The sequence below is a fragment of the Rhinolophus sinicus genome, linkage group LG01, assembly GCF_036562045.2.
Source record: "Rhinolophus sinicus isolate RSC01 linkage group LG01, ASM3656204v1, whole genome shotgun sequence".
Lineage (NCBI taxonomy): Eukaryota > Metazoa > Chordata > Mammalia > Chiroptera > Rhinolophidae > Rhinolophus > Rhinolophus sinicus.
In genome coordinates this window covers 197,765,493-197,788,344 of record NC_133751.1, presented here as the reverse complement: position 1 = coordinate 197,788,344, position 22,852 = coordinate 197,765,493, and positions in this window count along the sequence as shown.

Below are 22,852 nucleotides of genomic sequence, written 5' to 3'. Positions count from 1 at the left end.
GGGCTTAGAAGACATATTTAAATATTGTATGCACAAAAGTGATTAAAGGATATTTTAGATGAGAATTCTGATCCCTCAAGACTCACATAACTGTTCTTTTGTGAAATAGAGCCCGCTGCTTTATTAAAAAAAAAAAAAAAAAAACACCCTGTGATGAACTGACCTCTGGCTCAAAACATCACTCCCCGGCCTCATTCTGGCTCCACCTCTCTTGGTTTCTGACTGCCTGGGTCAGCATCTTGGCGCCTCTCTTCCCCCTCCCCCACTTCCCTTTTTAAGCTGAGAGAGCCTCATGTATATAAAGCCAATAAATGAAGTTTGAAAATATGAGAACATTTACGTGGGATCCTGAATTTTTCAAGAGAGTGAAAAGGAATTTAAGCAGTGGTAAGAGCTGGCTTCTAAGGTTCCCCTTGGAGGGTCCTCTGCAGCTTACCCTGGTTCTGTCCTGAGACTTAATGAGAGGACCCACAGTCTACTTAGAGAACACAGTCCCATCCTGGCCAAGAGTTCATTTGCCTGAGACGGAACATGGTAACTGTTGATTAACCTGTGGGTACATGAGAGGAGCTGCTATGAATAGAGGCCCGATAAGAAGATGAGCATGTTTGGGTTCAGAACATGGGTAATTAAAGTGTTCCAGCTGAATTATGGAGATTGGAAGACATTAGCAAAAGAAAGAAACTCCCATGAAAGCTCCAACCTCCTTTGCGTTCCCCTTGCCTTTTGATATTCCTGTAAAGAATGCATGTGGCTGGGGATGGGAGGTTAGAGAAGAAGAATTTGATGGAGAGATCACAAATCACAAGTCTCAGGAGAGACACTACGGTGAGAACATAGAATTGATCTCAGATGGGTAAGGAGTGAGAGAGAGATCAAAACATGCCCAGCTGAGGTTCATGAAGGTCATTTGGAAAAGGTAATGGTGATTGAACCTGAGTAATTAAGCAAAGGTTTACAAAGAATAGCTTTAAATAACACTAATGTCGGGGATTCTCCAGAGGAATCTGCTTGCAATTTTCTTACATCATCAATGTTAATACCCAACCATAAAGTCATTGTTTCTTGGACATACTCCTAATATGTATTAAGGATGCTTACTTTCAAAGCTGATGACTTTCCTTGTATTTCATCAGAAGCAATATGACTATAACTACTAAACCCATGGTAGGTGTACTTTTTAAAGTTACAAATAAGACCATGGTGGTTGCAAGGTATTTTATTGAACAGCTTGCCCATTGAATGAAGATGTGTGTTTCATAATATGCATGGAGCTTAGGGAGTTCCACTGGATTTCTAAGGGACTTGTCTTCTACAATATTATTTTTCCCTTTGGATGAGCAATTTAAAAAAAGAAAGAAAGAAAAATAATAATGGTAAAGTTTTAGAAATAAATTTAAACAAAAATAAAGGAATTTTTCCTTTTTAACAAAAGTAAATGATAAGGGCCGGCCAGGTGGCTCAGGCAATTACAGCTCCATGCTCCTAACTCCGAAGGCTGCCGGTTCGATTCCCACACGGGCCAGTGGGCTCTCAACCACAAGGCTGCCGGTTCAACTCTTCGAGTCCCACAAGGGATGGTGGGCAGCGCCCCCTGTAACTAGGATTGAATATAGCACCTTGAGCTAAGCTGCCGCTGAGCTCCCGGGTGGCTCAGTTGGTTGGAGTGCGTCCTTTCAACCACAAGGTTGCCAGTTCGATTCCTCGACTCCCTCAAGGGATGGTGGACAGAGCCCCCTGTAACTAAAATTGAACACGGCACCTTGAGCTGAGCTGCTGTTGAGCTCCCAGATGGCTCAGTTGGTTGGAGTGCGTCCTCTCAACCACAAGGTTGCTGGTTTGACTCCCACAAGGGATGGTGGGCTGTGCCCCCTATAACTAACATCGGCAACTGGACCTGGAGCTGAGCTGCACCCTCCACAACTAAGATTAAAAGGACAACAACTTGACTTGGAAAAAAGGCCTGGAAGTACACACTGTTCCCCAATAAAGTCCTGTTCCCCTTCCCCAATAAAATCTTAAAAAAAAAAAAAAAGTAAATGATAAATCTAGCCTGAAAGGCTCTGGAGAATGCTACAAAAATATTTACAAGCAGTAATCCCAAAGCCCAAGTAGAGGCCTTTCAGCTCAAAAACATTCCTCTGGATTCCCAAAGTCAAATAGGTCCATCACATTCTATCAAGTGGTTTCCAATTTTCGGCCTCTCCCTCCTGAAGAGCTGATATGGACTCCCCTGGGATTATTGAATTGGTTATTGCTAAACTAAGGGATTTGGGAAATGTGCAGCCCCTTACTTTGCCTTTCACATTTAGAAGGGCTGAAAATAGGAGTCCTTTCCACAAAGAAAACTGTTTCCATTAGGATTTTAAGGCCCAAAAGTTGTAGTTGATAATGCAAAACAATCTTTACTCTTCCTTTAAGGCACCCAGCTTCAGACACAATGGATATTTATAGTTACTACTGGCCAACATTGAGGATGAATAATGACAGCATCTTATTGTCATGCATTAGGGTGTCATGTGGGGTCTCTGGTCCTGCTCCCCACACAAGAATGCAGGACATGGTGAGGCCAAAAAGGAACACCTATGGAGCCATAGATAGGGGAGTCTTACCACTATATTCTCTCTGGCATTTGGGTTAGAGACAGAGGAAGCAGGAGCCACAGGATCTGCAACCCGCCTTCTGTTTCTCTGCCAACCAACCTCACTTGCTAGCTGCAATCCGTGCTTGCTAGCTCAGCCACCATCCACTGCTAGCATAGCCACAGCAGTTATATTAGTGGCCAACGGCTCACTAGTGACAGCTGACAGCCAACTAGCTACAGCTGATGGCCATCCGATCACAGTTGATGGCCATTTACTACCTGAGCCAGCACCTTTCCACGTGAGGCTGAGAGCTGGAAACTGCACTCCTGACTCTGTCCCCACACTTATAAACCAATAGTCACTGCTTTCTCTAGTGTAACATGGGTGTGTAACTGTGTTAAGAGAGTCAGAGACTCTGTTAAAAGAAGGAGCACTTCTTTCCCCATTTTCCTTTCCTGACTGTGGCTTTTGCTCGATATGAGTCAGAGCCCCAAGAGGGGGTGGGTAGCTTCCATACCCAGGAGTGGAGATTTCCTAACATACATTTGGCAAGAATGAAATGGAATGTTTAAAAATGCATGAAACACAAATGAATCTAGCCCAGCAAAGTAAGCCAACGCTTCCTTAATTCCCAGGCAGATCACCGGCCCTGGGGAGTCTGAGGTTTCCCATTTGCAAAAGCTCCTATACGATAAGGCGTCTGTTTGTTTCTTGAGGATATCATGGCATAATTATTTTACACATCTCAAAATTGCTTCCATTTGGCTTTATTCATATGTACATCATCAGAGGTTGGATTTACAAATCAAGTTGTCAACAACAGGATGCCTTTAATTTGAATAATAAGTTTTAATATTTGAGTCACTGTTGATTTTTTTCCACTCAAACATGCAGCTTTTCTACGTCTTTCAACAGAAACTGAACGTGACTGTGGCAAAATTGCATGTCCTCTAGAGGACTGTGTACCTAGGTTTCAGTTCCCTCTTGTGGAGGCAAGAGAAATAGTTCATGACTAGAATTATACATAATGGGCCCACCCTTTCACCTCAGAAATGGCCTTAAGTGCAGTGTACATGTTAGGTGAAAACTACGCTTTACCTTTTAATCAGTTTCATCTCTCTATTGGAGTAGAAACTTCTTGGGTTATCTATTTGCCATATTAGATGATATGCCCTTTGAAGTTTAAACGTTAGTGTATTTATTCTCTTTTTAAATGTTAGGAAGTAACATTTTCCATGTCAGAATTCCCCACTTATGTTTTCTGTACTGTGATATCTTGACACGTCAATATGCAATTAAATCAGATATGAAAGACATCTACGGCAGGGCATTGCCGGGAGGTGGGAGCTGGGGGAGCGGGGGAGGGGTGGGAGAGAGCGAAACAAACACTTTCTCCTGGTCTCACACAGCGAAACACGTGACATGGTTCAAGAATATGAAACGAGAATTCCATAGAGGGAGACAGGAAACAAATAGTTGAATCCAAGCATGTAACTCCTTAAAGGCAAAGATTGAATCTCCTGTGCCTTTGTGTGCCAGAGGCCTAACAAAGGGCCTGGCATGGAGAAGTCTCTCAATCAACACTTGCTGGATGCCTGGCTGAATAAATGAATAAATGAATCAAAAAAGTTTCGACTATCAAGTTTGGACTTCCTTGATCAATTCAATACTGACTAGCGACTCTTTAGTTTTTCTACTCGTGACGTTGAAGGTGGAAAGTACTCAATCGGAATGGCATCATGGCTTCGAGCACCAGCTCTGGAGCAGATACAGAACCCAGCTTCACTGCTAATCACCTATGTGATGTTGAGTGAATATCCTCACTGAGCCTCAGTTTCATCATCTGTAAAATGGCAATAATAAGTACACTGATTCATGGGGTTGTTAAGAGGATTAAATGAAATAAAGAATAGAAAGTACATAGCACAGATCCTGGCAATAATAAGTACTCACTATCTGTACACTGTAACTATTGACACCATGCCAAACAAACAGAACCCAAGTGAGAAAGTTGGGGGTGATGACTTTCAATTATTTTAAATATTTGTTAAAGAATGATTAAATGAATAATTAATCAATGCATAAACTAAGAAATGGGTAATTCATGTTGCCTCCTTCCATGGTCTCCAATGAACTCTGAGTGCCAGCTGGAGGCCCTGGGGGGTTTCCCATTCTGTCACATGTTGGAGGCAGGGACATGCCTTCTCTTCTCAGAGATTGCTGACACCGTGCACACCATACTGTAAATACTCAGAAAGTGTTGTTAAAAGTACACAAAGACTACTTGTTCTTATTTGCATGGATCCCTAAACAAAGATGCTACCCATTGGCTTGGCTTCGGATAAAACTTCTGAAATTGCCCATAAAACATGACAGTAAAATTAGCCAACACTGACAGAGAAGATGAATACAGAAAAGGCATGCTTTCTAAGGTCCAGCTAAATGAAACCGTTATTTGCTCAGAGATGCTTCTTTTCTTTAATTAGTGCTGTCAAAAATAAATTAGCATAGAATTTGCCTTCTATATTAGAGAATCAACTTGATCTTCCTCAGTGACAGAAAAATAGGAGGAGGTAAGGTTTGATAGTATTAAAAAATGCCTCAAAGCTATGTAGAAACAAGAAGACCTGCTACCTGTTTCAGAAGTTGAGACTGATGACCTATTGAATTGATTAATGTTGTCAAGAATCATTTACTATAATTAACATCAAAAAACTGACTCAAAATGTGGCAGTAAATTAAATGGATAGTTTTTCAGAGCAATGCTATGAAATAATTAAGTAGACATACATATAAGTATGCCCATATTCTTGTAAAAAAAAAAATGTAAAACACAATTCAAATGGAGAAGGTGAGAATGTGGGGAAGTGAGCGTAAGGGCAACCTAAAGTAATCCGCTCACTTTCTAGTTCATTCTGAAAGCCAACATGGGCGCACACAGATACTCACACACACTGTCATGCAGGGTCTCTGGTCCTGCTCCCCACACAAGAACGCAGAATATGGTGAGGCCAAAAAGGAACACCCATGGAGCCATAGATATGGGAGTCATACCACTATAGTCTCACTGGCAGCTGGGTTGGAGACACAGGAAGCAGGAGCCACACAATCTGCAATCCACCTTCCGCTTCTCTGCCAACCAACCCACCAACCAACCAACTAAACCACTTGCTAGACGCAATCTGCGCTTGCTATCTCAGCCACAGCAGTTATATCAGTGGCTAATGGTCAACTGGTCACAGCTGATGGCCATCTACTACCCGAGCCAGCACCTTTCCACGTGAGGTCAAGAGCCTGGAAACTGCTCTCTGGGAATCTGTACACACACACACACACACACACACACACACACACACACACACACACACACAATATCATGATAATTTTGACTAGAGAGCAAGAAGTTAAGCAAATTATAATGAGTGGGAAATAGAAGAAAGAAACGAATACTGAAATGACCAACTGCTCAAACCCGTCTCCTATTCTACACTTTGGATTTAAAGGTTTAAAATATTGGGTAAATAAATTGGTGTCATGCAGTTCTGCACATGTGCAGTCTATACCAAATAATACCAGCACTGCAGCCACGGAGCTTTCTACCATCCCATAGTGTGCCTGAGGAACCATCCCTGAGGACTCAATGTGCTACATGGAATCTACTTTTTCACAAGGCTGACGTTTAAGCTGTGCCTCATCATGGTGCTTTAGATTTTGATGTATTTGGGGAAAGAAGAAAGCAGCAAGAATAGAAAAGAAGAAAGGGAGAAAGGCAGAGCAGAGGATAGACGTGGGGGTTGAATTCATTATCTCCACTATTGGCACCAAGCTAAGCAGCTTTACTGACGTGGTCCCATTAATTCACTCAGCACCCCTGTGAAAAGGTATCCTTATCATCGTTTCATAGACAAAGACATGCAAGTCCAGGGAAGTGGAGAAATTGGTTCAACATCCCAACATAACAATAAGAAACAGAACCAAATTGTGGTCAGATCTCTCTGCACACCCATTACTGTTCTGCCACTTATCACCTGTATGAATTTGTTTGAACCTAAACCAAGGTCCTGATCAACAGAGCCCACTGCACTGGCCATACGTAGCCATTGTCCACCATGTCATCAGATGTCCGTTCTGAAGGAATCCCCAATCTCCTGGAGTAGGAGAGTCCTTGATACCACGTGAGGTTAGACATGCTGTTGTCTACCCCCTCTCATTCTAGGGAACTTCCCATAAAGATGTTTGTCAACCTACATGTCACAGGTTTTTATAATAAGAAATATCTTCTGAGTGAACTCAAATGTTCACATTGCTTTTCTTATATATTTTTGCTAGGTGAGGAAGTCTGCTCTGGAGGGCAAGTTCACCACCAGAAGGTACATAGTGAATGTGGAGTCAGGTATACCAGAAATGGATATTTTTAAAGATATTTCATTCAAGCTGAGTCTGACAAAGCCTATTGAAAAACCATTTTGACTTGCTTTATTTAAAAAGCAAAGTTCTTTTCCCTCTCAGTGGTGTACCTTTCTATAGAGTAAACTATTCACATTTACTTCTCTTCCAAGAACTATGTGCATTAAACCCTGAGAAAAGATGATTTTTACTGGACTTCTACTGAACATTCTGATTTCCATTTCCAACCCACTCCTACTTGCCTTTCATTTTCCAGTTCTCTTTTGAAGTGGGTTCATATTCAATTTCCATAGCCATTTCAGTTTGTCTGCTGTTGACCTTTGATTTTTTTTATGTTTATTTCCATCACAGATGCTTTATTCTTATTTATTTCTGAAACTCACATTTGTAGCAGAGCTAGTCGGTTGTCTTCCCAAGTTCTGCCTTTATTTCTCATTAACACAACCACGATTTTATGCGCTGGATGAAGATGCTGAGCCAAAAGACTATATTTCTCAGCTAAGTTTGCTGTGTTTATGTGATTATGTGCTTACAAGACCGGTGACATATAAGTGGAAGTTGTCTGGGGACACCTCTGGAAAAGCTCCCTAAAAGAGCAGCAGACGGCTGGCCTCGACCCTTCTTGCTCTGCCTCACTTCCTCCCTGCTGCCTGGTAGGTGAGCCTGAGTTCTGGCAGCAATCTTGGACCCCAGGAAGAGATTGATAGTCACGCATTAAAGATGGCAGAGAAGAAAATTAGAAGGGTGCTGGGTCCGAGATGGTGGTGGAATGTCATGCCAGTCTTAGACTGCCTATTTCTGGAGAGAGAAAAAAACTTAAAAATTTATCTCATGTAAGCCACCATTGCTGTTATTAGCATCCTTATGCAGCTTCTATCAAATGTACTCCCCTGAAGGTATAGAGTCCCCTTTTGGTCACCTGTGGCACTCTACTTTACTTTAACCCTCTGAGAGATGACCAAGGGAACTATTACAAGATAGTGATAGTCTTTGGTTAAAGACAAATGCTATTGCAGTCAATTTAACTTTGAATCAAACTTCTAGAATACCCCTGTACTAAAAAAAAAAAAAAAGAGAGATAGAAAAAGAAAAAAGCAAATAAGCATTTCAATACACAACTTAAATACGGTGTTTACTGAAAACCCCCATTGTCTGAAGGATTGATGAAGATCTATAAACTAAAAGATGACTATTAAATATTTGGTTCATGGAGAAAGACTTAAGGACTTTGGGTTGCAATAAATAGCTTAAGAAAAACAGAGGTATTGGTTTACCTAAGAAAAAATGCTCAATGGGAGATCTAGTTCCTAACATGGCTGGATCTTCAGGATTTTATCTCGCCTCGGCTTTCAGCTCAGACTTTCTTTTTGTTGGCTTTACTCTGAGGCAATCTTTTTCAATATGGCTGCAAAGTCAGCCACTAACAGATCCAAGACTACCTTTTAACAGCTTAGAAAAACAGTGGAAAGAAAGCACTTTCCCCCCATATATGATATATTAGATAAATATTCAATACCATTCAATAAATATTCATTCTCTTCCCTTCAGCTTTCATGAGAAATTTTGATGTTGGTGTGGCCATGTGATTTGCTTTGGCTGATGGAATTTTCATAGGTGTAGCTGACATGGGTTAGAGCTGTAATAAGCTTGCACAGTGGGGCCTGTTCTCTTGCATTTGTCCTTTCATTATTGGAATACTATGCTTTGAGCGGAGTAGCCATTGGACCAGGGAGGATGAAAGACATATGGAGCAGAGCTGGACTGAACCTGCAGCTTGGAGCCAAGTCTTCCAAACCCAGACTCAAACAGTCAAACACCAGCCAGTCACCACATATGTAAAAGAAATAAATACTTATTGTTGTATGGAAGTGAGATTTGGAGTAGTTTTACACACAGAATTTATGAGGCATCAGCTAACTGTGCGTGTGGCATTCCAACAAAATTTTCAGGCTTTAATCTCATTAGCTCAGATCAGTGCTTGTCAAAGTGCAGTCATCAGCATCAGCATCTCCTTCCAAGGAGCAGCACTCTTATCACCTGAGAACGTGTTAAAAATGCCTAGGTCCCAACTCAGACCGAGAGAATCCTGAGCTCTGAGGAAGGGCACCAGCCAGTCGTATTTTAATAAACCATCTAAGTGATTTGGATTCACCATAAAGTTTGAAAACCACTGAGCTGGATCATTACGAGCATCCTTAGACCAATAACAGTACCTAACGAGTCCTGGAGCTGTGGGGTGAGTCAGCAACACCAGGGGGCAGGGCCCGAAAATATCCATTTCTAACAAGTTCCAGGTAATGATGCTGCTGCTGGTCTGGGGAACACACTTTGAGAATCGCTGATCTAGGTGGGGCGTGCAAAACATGAGTGGCTAATTGGAAAATCAACATTCTATTGACAAAAGAAGGAAACAAAAGAAGAGGGATACCGGGCAGCGAGCAAATGTCCATCACAGCTGCATTCGTGCGACAAGAATAAGTTCTGATAAAATAGATCAGACAACCACCAATATTTTCCAACAGTTCTGCAGGGACAGGAAAATCAGGAGCCAAAAGAAAAATCTCTTCTGTCTGTTAGTTCATGAAATTGATTGAGACATGAACTGATTTTTTTTGTCCCTTCAATTTTGCTGAAATGCAATACAGATCTAAGGAACCCAATCAAAGGCAGCGGTTTTTGCTACAGAGAGCTGTGTATCATTTCAAATGTGATCTGAGTTGTCACACAAATCTTTCTTTGTACAATTCACTGAAGATAAATATAGTGCTTAAGGAGACAATATCTATCTATCAAACAACTGAGTCATTTTGATCCATTCTAGTGAAACCGAGACAACAGCCTACAGTTTAGAGTGATCCAAGATACAAAATACAACCACAGACACTGTGTTGCTGCCCTTTCTAATCTGTGTTTGACATCTAGAACTCAAAGAATTTTAGAACTCAAAGAACCTGAAGGATCTAGCCCATAAATTGCAAGCCACCTGTCAGTGGGCCACATTCCACCCAAAACTGTGTTTTCTTCATCCTGCACGACAGTGGTTTTCTTTTAATTAAAATGATTACCATCTTTCAAATTTTTCAACTTGTCTTGACCAGTTGGTGATCTGGCAATACTCAGTGTGGACAGAAATCTATGTTCTCTCATGGCTCAGTAAGTCAGAGCTGAGTGCTGGCTTCCTGCACTCCTGCTCCCCAGTTTGTTTCACAATCAGTCTGCTTCACTAATTTCCAGGGTGTACCTGGGTCCTGGAGACATATAGATTTGCTACCTGTCCTCTAGACAAACTTTTGTTTCAGCAATGAAAACCCTGAGATTATTGGTGATGACCAACTTGAATTCACATTATCTTCTGAGCCACAGACCAAGTCGGCATTGTCAGTTTTTCCACAATTTTAGACAGTAGTTCCTCTGGCGGACATTTATTCACCACGGAAGACAGGGTTGCAAAAACTCAACATTCAAATTCTGCTCAGTCAATACTGAGGTAGGTGGCTTATTTCCATACATGACTAATTTCAGGAACCCTAAAGAAAGACAATATATAAAATGATAGGCCACAACGAGCTTAATGTGAAATGAATCTTATTTGTATCTTGTACTCTCAATATTTTCAACTCCTTTGGTGAGAAAGTTACTTTTTCTATTAAAAAGTATATTTGTATACTTCACATCCATCAGGATGACTGCTATTAAAAAAGAAAAACAGAAAATACTCACAAATGTTAGCAAAGATGTGGAAAAAAAAAAGAATCCTTGTAAAATTGTTGGTGGGAATGTAAAATGGTGCAGCCACCATAGAAAACAGTATGGCAGCTCCTCAAAAAATTAAAAGCAGAAATAGGATATGATCTGGCAATTCCTGGGTATTTATCCAAAAGAAATGAAAGCCAGGTTGCAGAGAGATATTTACACACTCATGTTCATGGCAGCACTATTCAAAATAGCCAAGAGGTCGAAGCAGCCCAATGTCCATAGAGAGATGAACAGATTTTTCTAAAGTGGTATATACGTATGCTGGAATACTATTCAGCCTAAGAAAGTCTGACACATGCTACAATATGAGTGAAGCTTGAGAACCCAGTGCAAAGTGAGCTAACCAGTCACAAAAGGACAAATACTGTATGACTCCACTTATATGAGGTATGTAGAGTAGACAAAACTCATAGAAAAAGTAAGGAGAATGGTGGTTGCCAGGGGCTGGGGGAGGGAGAAATGGAGCGTTGTTGTTTAATGGGTACAGAGTTTCAGTTGTACAAGATGAAAAGTTTCTGAATCTCAGTTGTACAACAATGTGAGTATACTTAACACTATTGAAATATACAGTTTAAAAATGTTAAACTTCATGTTATGTGTTTTTACCATGATAAAAAATAATTTTTGGAAAAGGAATTTCTTATTCAAATCTGCTAGATTTGGGGATCTGGTGGGATTATTTCAAAGGTGAGAATAGTGGAATCCAAAGGTGAAATAGAAAGCCAACGTGCCTCATCCTACAGAGGCAGACTGAGAGCTCTGGACATCTTGGGATGGAGACCTTCCACTTACATCAGCATTGCTAAGCAAGTTCAAACACAGTCAGGCTCTCAAAAGATCCTCTCGAATAATGACCAAAAGAATGCTCTCTAGAGCTGAAACTGATACATTTTTAGATGACAATTGTATCTCATTGTACAAACTATAACAAACTTTTTTTCATTGAATATATTTCAAATTTACTCTAAAAATAATATGTTAAAAAGTGAGAAATTCAGTTGTCATTAATAAGAGTCAAATAGAGAGAGAAGAGAAAACATATTTTAAGATATTTAACCTATCTCTATGTTGGGATTCATCTTCTACTTTGGATTTTTCATACTCTTTTTGGAATAATAGTTAATTATTCCTAGTCATGAGTCCTAGAGATCATTGTTGCTGGAATTAAGAGCCAGGATTCTTATCAGCTACTCGTATTGTAAGAGTTTTGTCTCCACAGTGTCATCAATCATGGAGGAAAGGCAAGATCCCTTCCGGTGTCCCAAAAGGCAGTCCTACTGCAAACCGCCGTCTGATAATTTTGTAATTGTGGGTCTATTTTTGCCTGCTGAATAAGGGTATCTGTAAGCTGCTGGTGTGCATACCATTTTGTCTCACCAGCTTTCCACACTGTCTTCATGTTTCTAAAGACTGCCCAGGAAATAACCACTCTGCCAAGTCTCCAAATGCAACTCAATAGGCTGAGTTTTGTTCACTGGAGATATTTCATTTGGCTCCTCTCTGCTAGCCTCTCTTCTCTATGGATACTATTGAGCTGTAAATAGTAAATGTTCAGGCCTATGAAATGGAAACTGGAATCGATCCAGGAAACAGATTAGTCTAGTTCTGGAGGGCTAGGCCCTTAAAACACAAACTACAGAATCGTCTGAAAATTACAAAGGAGTCACAGTTGTTATATGTGTCTTGAAACTTAGCCACTTCAATAAACATTATCGTGATGTGACAGTGCTCTTGTGAATTCTGTGAGTGTTGGAGAAAAGGACATTGGGGGAGAGGAAGAAAAAAAAATGAGGCTAGTCTTTACTCTCAAGAACTTTACATCTTAATCAAGGACGTAAGTGCTATTACGCATGATTCCAGAAAATGCATGGCAGCTTATAACCAAGTGTCAAAAATCTGTGATATCTGCTACATTTATTAAAAGAACCCAGTGAAGGAAACGACCAAAGTAATATAGAGTGTTGAGAAGGGTTTCATGAACTTGACTGGTTCCAAGCAGACCTTGAAAGAAAGATGGAACTTGATATGCAAAAGCAAAAATAGTTAGAGATCAGACCACCCATATGCTCACACTTTGATTCTACAATCAACACTCCCATATTTGCTTTATCACATATCTGTCCATCTATTCATTCCTGTTACTATCCATCAATCCATCTCATTTTAAAAATATATTTTAGGGTAAATTGCTAACATCAGTATACCCATAAAAACTTCAGCATGACAATCATTAACCAGAGTTTAACATTTATTCATAGTTACAGGGTTAAAATTTACAAGAAGTGAAATGCTCAGATCTTGACTTTATTCTTTGATGTGTTTTTTCAAAAGCTTGTGTGTGAGTAATATAACCCCCCTGTCAAGACATATAACATTATCATCACTCCAGAAAGTTCCCTCACACCCCTTCTTTGTCAATACCCACCCCCTAACTCCCTTGAGGTAACCACTTTCCCAATTTTTTTTTTAATCCACAGATTAGTTTTGCTTATTTTAGAACATCATATAAATGGTGTTATATACTATTTGGGGGGGTAAGGCTTCTTTTCAGCATGTTTTTGAGATTCATTAAAGTTTTTGTGTCAATCAGTAGTTCATTTCTTTCTAGTGTTGGGTAGTGTTCCACTAAACAAATAGACCATAATTTGTTTATCTATTCTTCTGTTGATAATTACATGGGCTATTCACATTCTGGGGCTATTTGGTGTAAAGCTGCCATAATCATTTGTGTACAAACCTTTACACTTCCCTTATGTAAGCACTCAGGAGTAGAATTACTGGGTCAAATGGTAAATATACATCTAGTTTCATTTTTAAAAAACTACCAGATATTTATCTTAGTTTATTTCAACCACCAATAATATATGAAAGTTCTGTCTGTTTTACATTCTCACCAACATTTGGGGTTCTCAGTCTTTTTAAGTTTAGTACTATGTTAGGTATATTTTTTTGGTTTTCTTTTTAATGTTATTAGAGCCGGGAGCAAAAAATAAGAAGGTAAAACTAACTTCACAGCTTATATATACCAGGACCTCATCTACAATAGAGAGCAAACTAAGAATAAAACTGGACGATGGGCTGTAACAAGTCTTGGTAGTATATTTTTAAATTAAATTTTGTGCTATAAAACTCCATAGATATCCATTAAAATTATACTTGTTTCTGAGAAAATACTGAGGGAGGGATGTCATAGAAAAATTCAGTCCCATCATTTATATATATTTGCTTTAAAGTAAAAGTTTCTAGAGAAACCTTTGCAAAAGATTGTTATAAAAATTGCATCTTATCGGAGAGTAATGAGAAAAAAACGAGAACGAGATTCAGGCATTAGGGATCATTACTTTTTTAGTCCATATTTTATGCACTTATTCTCAAAGTTTTAAAAATTCAGCAAAAGAAAGAAGCATGCAGCTGAATTAATTGTTTATTTTATCTTTCAATTGAAAAAGGAAAACGTGAGAAGGTGCCATGATCATTCTTTTGTTTCATGTAAGTAGTAATGTTTTTATCCTAGGTAAATATAAGTAAGAATCTCCCTAATAACACTAAGATAACCTAGAAAAAAAATAGATCCAATTGCCATGTTTACTGGTGATTTTTCTGAGAATATTTTTTTAACTTAGGAATTTTCCTCAAATTATAGTATGGTGTCTTTAATTTTATAAAGACCCAAATTCTGGGAAGACCTGGGTTACTCCATCCTAGTAGTATTGGGTTTCTCAAGTTAGCTTTATGATGAGAAAAGACTAATGCCCTTACTAAAGAGTTTTCCCTGGAAATTCCGATTCAATAGAGATGAGTTGAGGCCTCAGAATCAATCTGTTGTGTTTTTATTCTTGTCCTGGAGCAAGTTTTACAGCAAGTTCTTCAGGTACTGTAGGCAGCACATCGGGATTCATTAACCCGTTGGGTCTCCCCCTCCGCTCCTCTACCCTGGGGCTGAGCAGGCCGCTGCACCCCTGTCAGTTTTGTTCTCTTATTTGTTAAAACAAACAAACAAACAAAAGGAGCATTAGTACCTAGAAATGTGGTCATATCTTGCCACTCCTACCAAAAACCGTCCAATAGCTCTGTGTACACTTAGAAGTGGAAGACTTGACACCATCTTCAAGGCCAATGTCATGGGGCCCATGACTCCCCTGCCTCCTCCTCTCCTACCATTTGCCACAGGTTCACTCTGCTGCAGCCACAACAGCTGTTTTGTTCTCATGCATGACAAACTCCTTGCTAACTCAAGGCTTTGCACTTACTGTTCCAATTGCCTGGAATGCACGTCCCCTAGACAGTTGCGTGTCTTGCTCTCTCACTCCATTCAGGTCCCTGTTCACATGTTACCTCTTCAAGGAGGACATCTCTGAACTCCATGGCTGAGGAGGAACTAAAGCAGCATCCCCCCTTCCTTCTGATCATTCCCTATTTCCTATCCTGTTTTTTGTTTTTCCCTAGTGCTTATAACTACCTGGCATTACACAATACATGAGTTATTTATTGCTACGTGATTTATATGTTAATTAGTTTACTAGATTTCATGCTCCCTGAGGGTGAGAGCGTTAGTGCTTTCAGGCTGCTATAACAAAAATACCATAAACTGGGGGACTTATAAATATCGGACATTTATTTCTTGCACTTCTGGAGACTGGGAAGTGCACGCTCATGTTGTCAGCAGTTTTGATGTCTGGAGAGGGTCTCCTTCCTCATAGAAGGTGTTTTCTTGCTGTGTCCTCACATGATGGAAGGGGTCTCTTTTACAACAGCAGTAATCCCAGTCCTGAGGGCTCCACTTTCATGAACGAACAACCTTCCAAAGGCCCCACCTCCTAGTAATACGATCACCTTGGGGGTTAGGATTTGGTCTGAATAAACATTCAGACCATAACAGCCATGAATGTTTATCTATTTTGTTTAATCTACTTTGAGAACCTCAAATAATATCTGACCTACAGTATGCCCTCAATAAATTTTTCATAAATTAATATCCACACTCAGGGTCTAAAAAGATCAATATATGTGCATATCAAATCACTTTGTAAATGAAAATGCCTTATTCAGGTACTTTATTACTCTTATGCTATTATTAAAAAATATATAACTTCATCTACTAATATAAAGTTATTTTTACATAGAATTTATTTGATGCCAATAGCAGTATTAATTTGTCCTCAAAATTCTATTACATTTATTAAATCAATGAAATACCATACAACTATTGCATGCAATAAGCTCCTTATAGATTTAAAAAAATCAGTAGTTTATATTATCAGTATCTGAGTATCAGCTGGAAAACCTGCAAATAATTAAAACTTTCATGTGAATGTTTCATAATTTTAATATTAGATAAAAGCAATCCATCTTGAAATCTGAAAAGAATTTAAAATTTTATGCTTCTCTATTAAGTTGCTCCTGCTTTTATAAATTTTAATAATTCTGTTTATTAATGACATTAATCTGAATGCCAACTTCTTCCCAACTTCTTTACTGACACTTTAACACAAATAATATTTAATAGAAAAAGAACCCTGAGTTTAATTGTGTTTATTTTCATTCAGTAACTGCAACCCATTCAAGGTCTGCAATTCCATTATGTTCTCATAATGGCCACAGAGCTCACCAAGAATAAATACGTCAAACCGAACCTCATTAGCCACATATGCAAATTCTAAAGTATAAGGCCAGGAATGAATAAACCCTTTTCCCCTTTTGTTGAATATTTATGATCATTACTGCAATACTTTTTGTTCCATAAACACACACAACTGGACACCATAAATGATATAAATATCTGGGCCAATAAGAGTAATAATCACTTCCATTATCTGAAAACTTACTCTGCCCTGTCCTATTCTGAGTGCTCATAGTATATACCTCACAATCACCCACTGGTAGGAACTATTCTTGTGCCCATTTTATGGCCAGAGAAACTGAGCCAAGAAAGGTAAAGGTCACTTTGTACCAAGGATGAAAACTCCAGCACTCAACTCTGAGTGTACATGTTTGTCCACAACTTATTCTGCCTCAGGATGGTTTTAATGACCTACTTTCCCATAGGAACAAAGATGAACAGCATGCGATCAAAGGGAAGATATCACATAGATGATGCAAGAAATTGATGTGGTAGAAAAAGAGTTGTTTCAAATCCAGTTTTGACATTGGTGGGGGAGAGGCAAATCATGAAGTTAGTGGTAACCTAAAATCTGGAACTATGCATTTGTGTATTTATTTTAAGTAGATGGTGCTCTGTTTAAATGGCAAGGAATTTTTTTTTTTAATTTAACTAAGTACCATGACTTTTATGTACATTTTTTTCATTGAGATAATTCTCATGCCATAAAATTCACTATACTTGCTACAGTATGAGTGAATCTTGAAAACACAATGCTAAGTGAAGCAAAAAGCCAATGCATTTGTGCAAGATATTTATTGCAAACAGACATTTATTGTATCCTTTAGTCCAACATATGAAAGTTCAGGGAGCAAAGCACATTAGTGATGGCTATGGCCAGGGAGGGAGGCAGGCTTGGGAGTGACTGCTAGATAATGGTGAGAATGTTGGCTGCACCACCTTATAAATGACAAGGTTTTGAACAAATCTGAGATAGGACCAAAAGGGTCACTGGCCATTCTTTGTTGGGGGACCAGACGACCCTTACTTTCTTAAGCCTTACAGGAAAACCTGTAAACATACAATAATAGTCAGATAAACCTAAGAACAGATAGGAAAGAGTGATAGGAAAACACGAAAGTGCCTTTTCAATGATGACGAGTAGTGGAGTTCATCTTAATGGTTAGAAAGTAACACATTTTTAAATGCTTATATCTGTGAACTATTTGCATTTACACTTCTGGCTAATGTGTCTCAGTCTTTAATTGCTCTCTGTATTTATTTTTTTTAAGAAACTGAAGAAATAGATAAATGCTCAGCAAGATTCTCTATTACTGTATCACTTTATCACCAGTCAGGATCTCCAAACTACTACCTTTTAGATTAATCATTTTATTTGAGTTACATAAGAGAAGCAAGACTGAAAACTCAGGATAAGATTTTCCTGCCAAGAAAATTAAAAAAAAAAAAAAAAAAAAAAAAAAAAAAAACTTTGATTGACTACTTAGTTCAAACTAAATAGAAAAAAAAAATGATAATGGCAACACAGACACATAAACTTGAATGGAAACAAACAGACATTTATTGTATCCTTTAGTTCTTCTGACACTCTTTTAAGCCCACTTCCTGATACATTCTCTGTATAGCAACACATCAAAAATGGCAGTGAGGGCCTGGTCTCTGAACAAAGTAACATGTTTTCCTGCTTCAATCACAAAAGCCTAGAGCTGGAGACCACCTGAAGCTGTTTCAGTAGATGAATAGCTATCTCAAAAACCAGATGGTCATTTGGCTTACTTTATAAGCATCTCCAGAGACCAATAATTTGAATTGAACAAAAATAAGAATAAGCTTAAATATTTGATAGCCAATATATTTTTAGCAAAATCACAAATGCAACCAAAGATTGTATACTCTATGAACTTCAACCTATATGTTTCTACATTCGTTACACCAAATCTAATATAAAACCCACTGAATCAAATCTAATATAAATTTCATATAAAAAATAGACCAGAAGCGAATCCAAATCCAACCGCATTTCCATGGATTTGTAATTCTGGCAAAGTCAGAGAGAGAACTCGGGCCCTCACATCATCGTGTGTAACAGCCCCATGGTCAAACGACTCTTCTGCCCTGTGAACCCATTTCCATGGGCTGGCCTTGAATTGTTGCTGTGAACTGGAGGTCTGCCTCAGTCCACCATAACGACAGTGGAGTTGGGGAACGGAAGGGGTCATGGGAATCCTATTTCAAGAACTACTGCCCAGCCAGACAGCATAAAACCACACACCAATGACTTCACAGAGATTCCGTCCAGACTCAATTAGTCCCATCATTTCCGTTTTTCACACCTACAGAAGAATCAGCCACAGGGCCAATTTATAAGGGCACAAGCCATTCTTTGAAGAACTAAAGGAGCAGGCATTTCTTAGTTCTCCTTCTATTGGCAGAGTACCTTCTATTTATTTTTAAATATATTCAGAGAAAATTACTATTCATTCCTTCCTTTACCAAACCCGCCCTAATAGTATAAGGAACAAAGAATGCTCTTTGTTCTAATACAATGGCACTAGTCAAAATAGCACAGTTTATTTTGAATAGTCTCTAGTATAAACTAGTAAGAGAACAAAAAGTAATAGTTCATTTATTCTCCTCTTTGGAATAAGACTTTCCATCAACACACAAATCACAAAAATCAGTGAGACATTTTATCCTCAGATAAATCCAAGGACATCTTGCCACTTAAAATAAGACATAGTACATAATAGTTTTGAAAATAAAATTATTTTGCTGCCATAGAAATGCAGTCATCTAGAAAGCAGGCATTTCCAGACAGGTCATAACAAGATCATTGTTGTCAAGCTTGGGACTGAAAACTATTTTACTAAAATATCACTGGTGGACAAATTCCTTATATGACATTACATAGAAATGGGTTACAAAAATATTTTCTCATAACTCATCCTGTCTCCTCACATTCATTACCAGTTATTTAATATCTGCTCTAATCCACTCTCTATCCGAAGCCCAAAAGATCTTTTTAAAACTTAAAGATTTCAAATAAAAGCCAAACTCCTCCATGTGGTCTGCAAGGCTTTTTCCTAATCTAGCTGAGTTTTTTGTGGGGCTCTTACATTTTCACACTTTACGTATTTATTTGCTTATCTCCTTCACTGAGGCATGAATCTGTCTGTCTCCAGTGCCCAGTATAGTGCATTAGATAGATAGATGCTTAATAAGTAATTTGCTGAATATATAAATGAATGAACAAATGAATAAAGGAATGAATTGCTTCCACCTCAGAAAGAGTCACACAGATGCATACCCACAGAGGGTTTCAGCTTGTGGTAAGAAACCTTTCCAAGCTATTGTACCACTGCATTAAGAACTTCAGATATGTTGTTCACTTTATGCTAAGCTACTAGGTATCCCATCAGCCTGGACTTAAAAACACTGAATGACCAGGGATAAATGGTGTCCCCACTTTGGAAAGACAGAACAGACTCAGCAGAGAAGGGAGGAGGGGGAGAAAGAAATCGCCTCTCCATGGATGGAACCATCAATTGACAATATCTATAAATCTTTCTGATTGAGCTGGTAAATGTTCTGGAAACGAAAGAAAATTAACTAAGGATTATAAGCCTGTTTTGCCAATAAATGGTTGTAGCATTGTCACCATAGTAGATGCTCACTTAATCCACTGCTTTCAGTGTGGCATTCATACTTCCAATGTGAGCAGTTCAGAGTCCTTTTGGTTCATCCTCTCCAGAGAGCAAATCTCCAGTTGTATATGAATACTTGAGTGGTCAACTGGATATATGAGGTGCAAAGGGTGTGGGGGATAAGGCGTGACAGGGAAACTCTCTTGGATAGCGAGGGCTCTCTGAAGAGTTGACAATATTGATCAGAGCACTGACTGAAGTGACGGAGCTCTGTGACCTGGAAGCTCTGATCTGCACGGTACAGATGTGGCTCCAACATTAGAGCCCTTGTCTTAGTCCGCTCCGGCTGCCATAACAAAATATCACGAACTGGGTGGCTTCAACAACAGACACGTATTTTCTCACAGTTCTGGAGGCTGGAAGTCCATGATCAAGGTACCGGCATATTCGGTTTCTAGTGAGAACCCATTTTCTTACTGTGTCCTCCAATGGCCTATCCTCTGTGTGCGCATGGAGACAGAGAAAGAGAGCACAAGCTGTCTAGCGTCTCTTCTTATAAGGACATTAATCCTATCTGATTGAGGCCGACCCTTATGACTCATTGAAAATTAATTACTTTCTTAGAGGGCCTGTCTCCCAGTATAACCACACTGGGGGTTAGGGCTTCAACATATAAATGTTGAAGGGACACAAACATTTAGTCCATAACAATTCTACATCTAGAAAGTGGCAGAGATGGCACTGTAACCCAGGGCCACTTAGCTGCAAAGCTCACTCGCTGTCCATCACGCCACAGAATAGCATCCCCTAGGACAAGGGTGCTCTTAGGACAAAGCAGGGCAATGAATGGGGAAAAGCTCTGTCACTGTTAAGGCACTACACAAATGTAAAACCATATTATTATTGCTTCCAAGAATGTTGGTGTTTCTTACAAGATAAACATCTTTTAAAACTCTCAAGTTTCATTTCAATGTGACCTATTGCTGTGGTAAACAAGTGTGAAGAAATAAGAGCTAAAGAATCAACATAACAATAAATAAATGGAGCCCAAGGAATATGAAGGGTCCAAACTCAACAACTCTGATATAATTTATTAGATTTTTTTTAATAAATTTCAGAATGCTGACTGGCAACCAAAAGTCACTGCAATGTTGGCTTCCTCCTTCTCTATGTATTTTTTTTCTTCTCCATTTTAAATATAACTATCTGTATTCCTATGCAATGTGCCGGCCAATGAGAAGCAAAATGATAATACTCAAAGGGGATACAGATCAACAGAGCACGCCCCACTTTTCATTAAAAGAAATGCTGATAAGCAACATGTTGGCATCATAAAGGCTGTTGAAGCCATTGCCTCTAGGTCCCAGTAGCAGACACATGCTGCCGAGGTGACACTACCCACCTTGGAGTTTCTAATGGCAGAAGTTAATCCTAAATGAAAACTTAGTAATATTGTACAGCATGAACCCATGGAATGTGACCCTTTTGGGGGAAGAAGGAACATCTTTTCAAAATTAAGGAGGCCCTGACATAGATGCTGTGGTCTGTTTAATAATGCCGTTAGAATAAATGAGGCCAAAGCAGAAACATCATGCTTTGCCAGACTTTAAATGAAATTAGAAAATCTTCAGATCCCATGTCAGTAATAATGCATAGTAACCAAAGTTGAACAAAGCCACGATACACAGATTTCTCTTTATCTATAAAATAGGATAGGCAACATAAAACCAGACACGTTTCTGGCAAATTGGCTTCCTACAACAGAAGTGTTTTCAAATGGGTTACTTTCTTTTGCAATTTCTATAACAATTTTCCTCTCAGGGATAGAATTTATGAGTGATGGCCTTCTGGAAAGACTGCATTCTGTTGATTCTGTGTAAATGATCCTCACAGAACTGTACATGGCAGTGGATGTTTCTAAGATCGTCATGTGATCATAAGAAAGAATATCAAGGTTCATAGATTGTTTGCAGTTTTTTCTGAACCAACACACCTGAGAGATCAAATAGTATAGTCCCCATTGGTCACAGTTGCTGTGTCCATGAAATGGCTCCTAGTGAGGGAACTATGGGCAGAGCACACATTCCAATGGCAAGGGAAGGGTGACGAGCCTGCAATGGCCCAGGTCCAGCTCATGGGTCAACTGGTGGCCACATCTTCTCCATGACCTCCTCCAACAGCGTAAAAACACATGCACACCAACACACAAACAGCTTAAGTTGAGAATCACTGTTTAGAGAAATAAAGTTTTCTTCAAAAAAAAAAAAAAGACTTTCAAACTATGGAATCAGTCAGGGAATGAAAGAGTCAATGGGAGACACTTAAATTATCTGACCTACCTGTAGAATCTTGATGGAGCCAGGGATGTGGGAGGAGAGGAGAAAGCTGTACAGTCAGAAAAGAGAAAGAGCCTATCATAGGGGCCAGCCTGACCCGCACTGAGCACTGCTGCTAATTGCAATAATTTTGCATTTTTCAGACCTTCTGTCAATAGGGTTTTAGTTGACTTGCCTGTGAGTATGTACACACACACACACACACACACACACACACACACACACTTACATATCATGTTGCCTAATATAAATAACTGTCTATAGAACAGCACTGTTCAAAGGACGTCCCAGGGTGATAGATATGTGCTATGTCTGCACCGCCCAATACAGCAGCCACCAGCATGTGCAGCTGTCGATGTTACCTCAAGACTCTGAAGTACATCAGCAAAGACCCTTTTCCCAAATAAGGTCCGAGTCACAGAGCACAGGGATGGAGACATAGACCTAACCTCTTTGGGAGCCACCATTCAGCCCAGTCCAAGTACTGCACTGGCCTGGGGACCA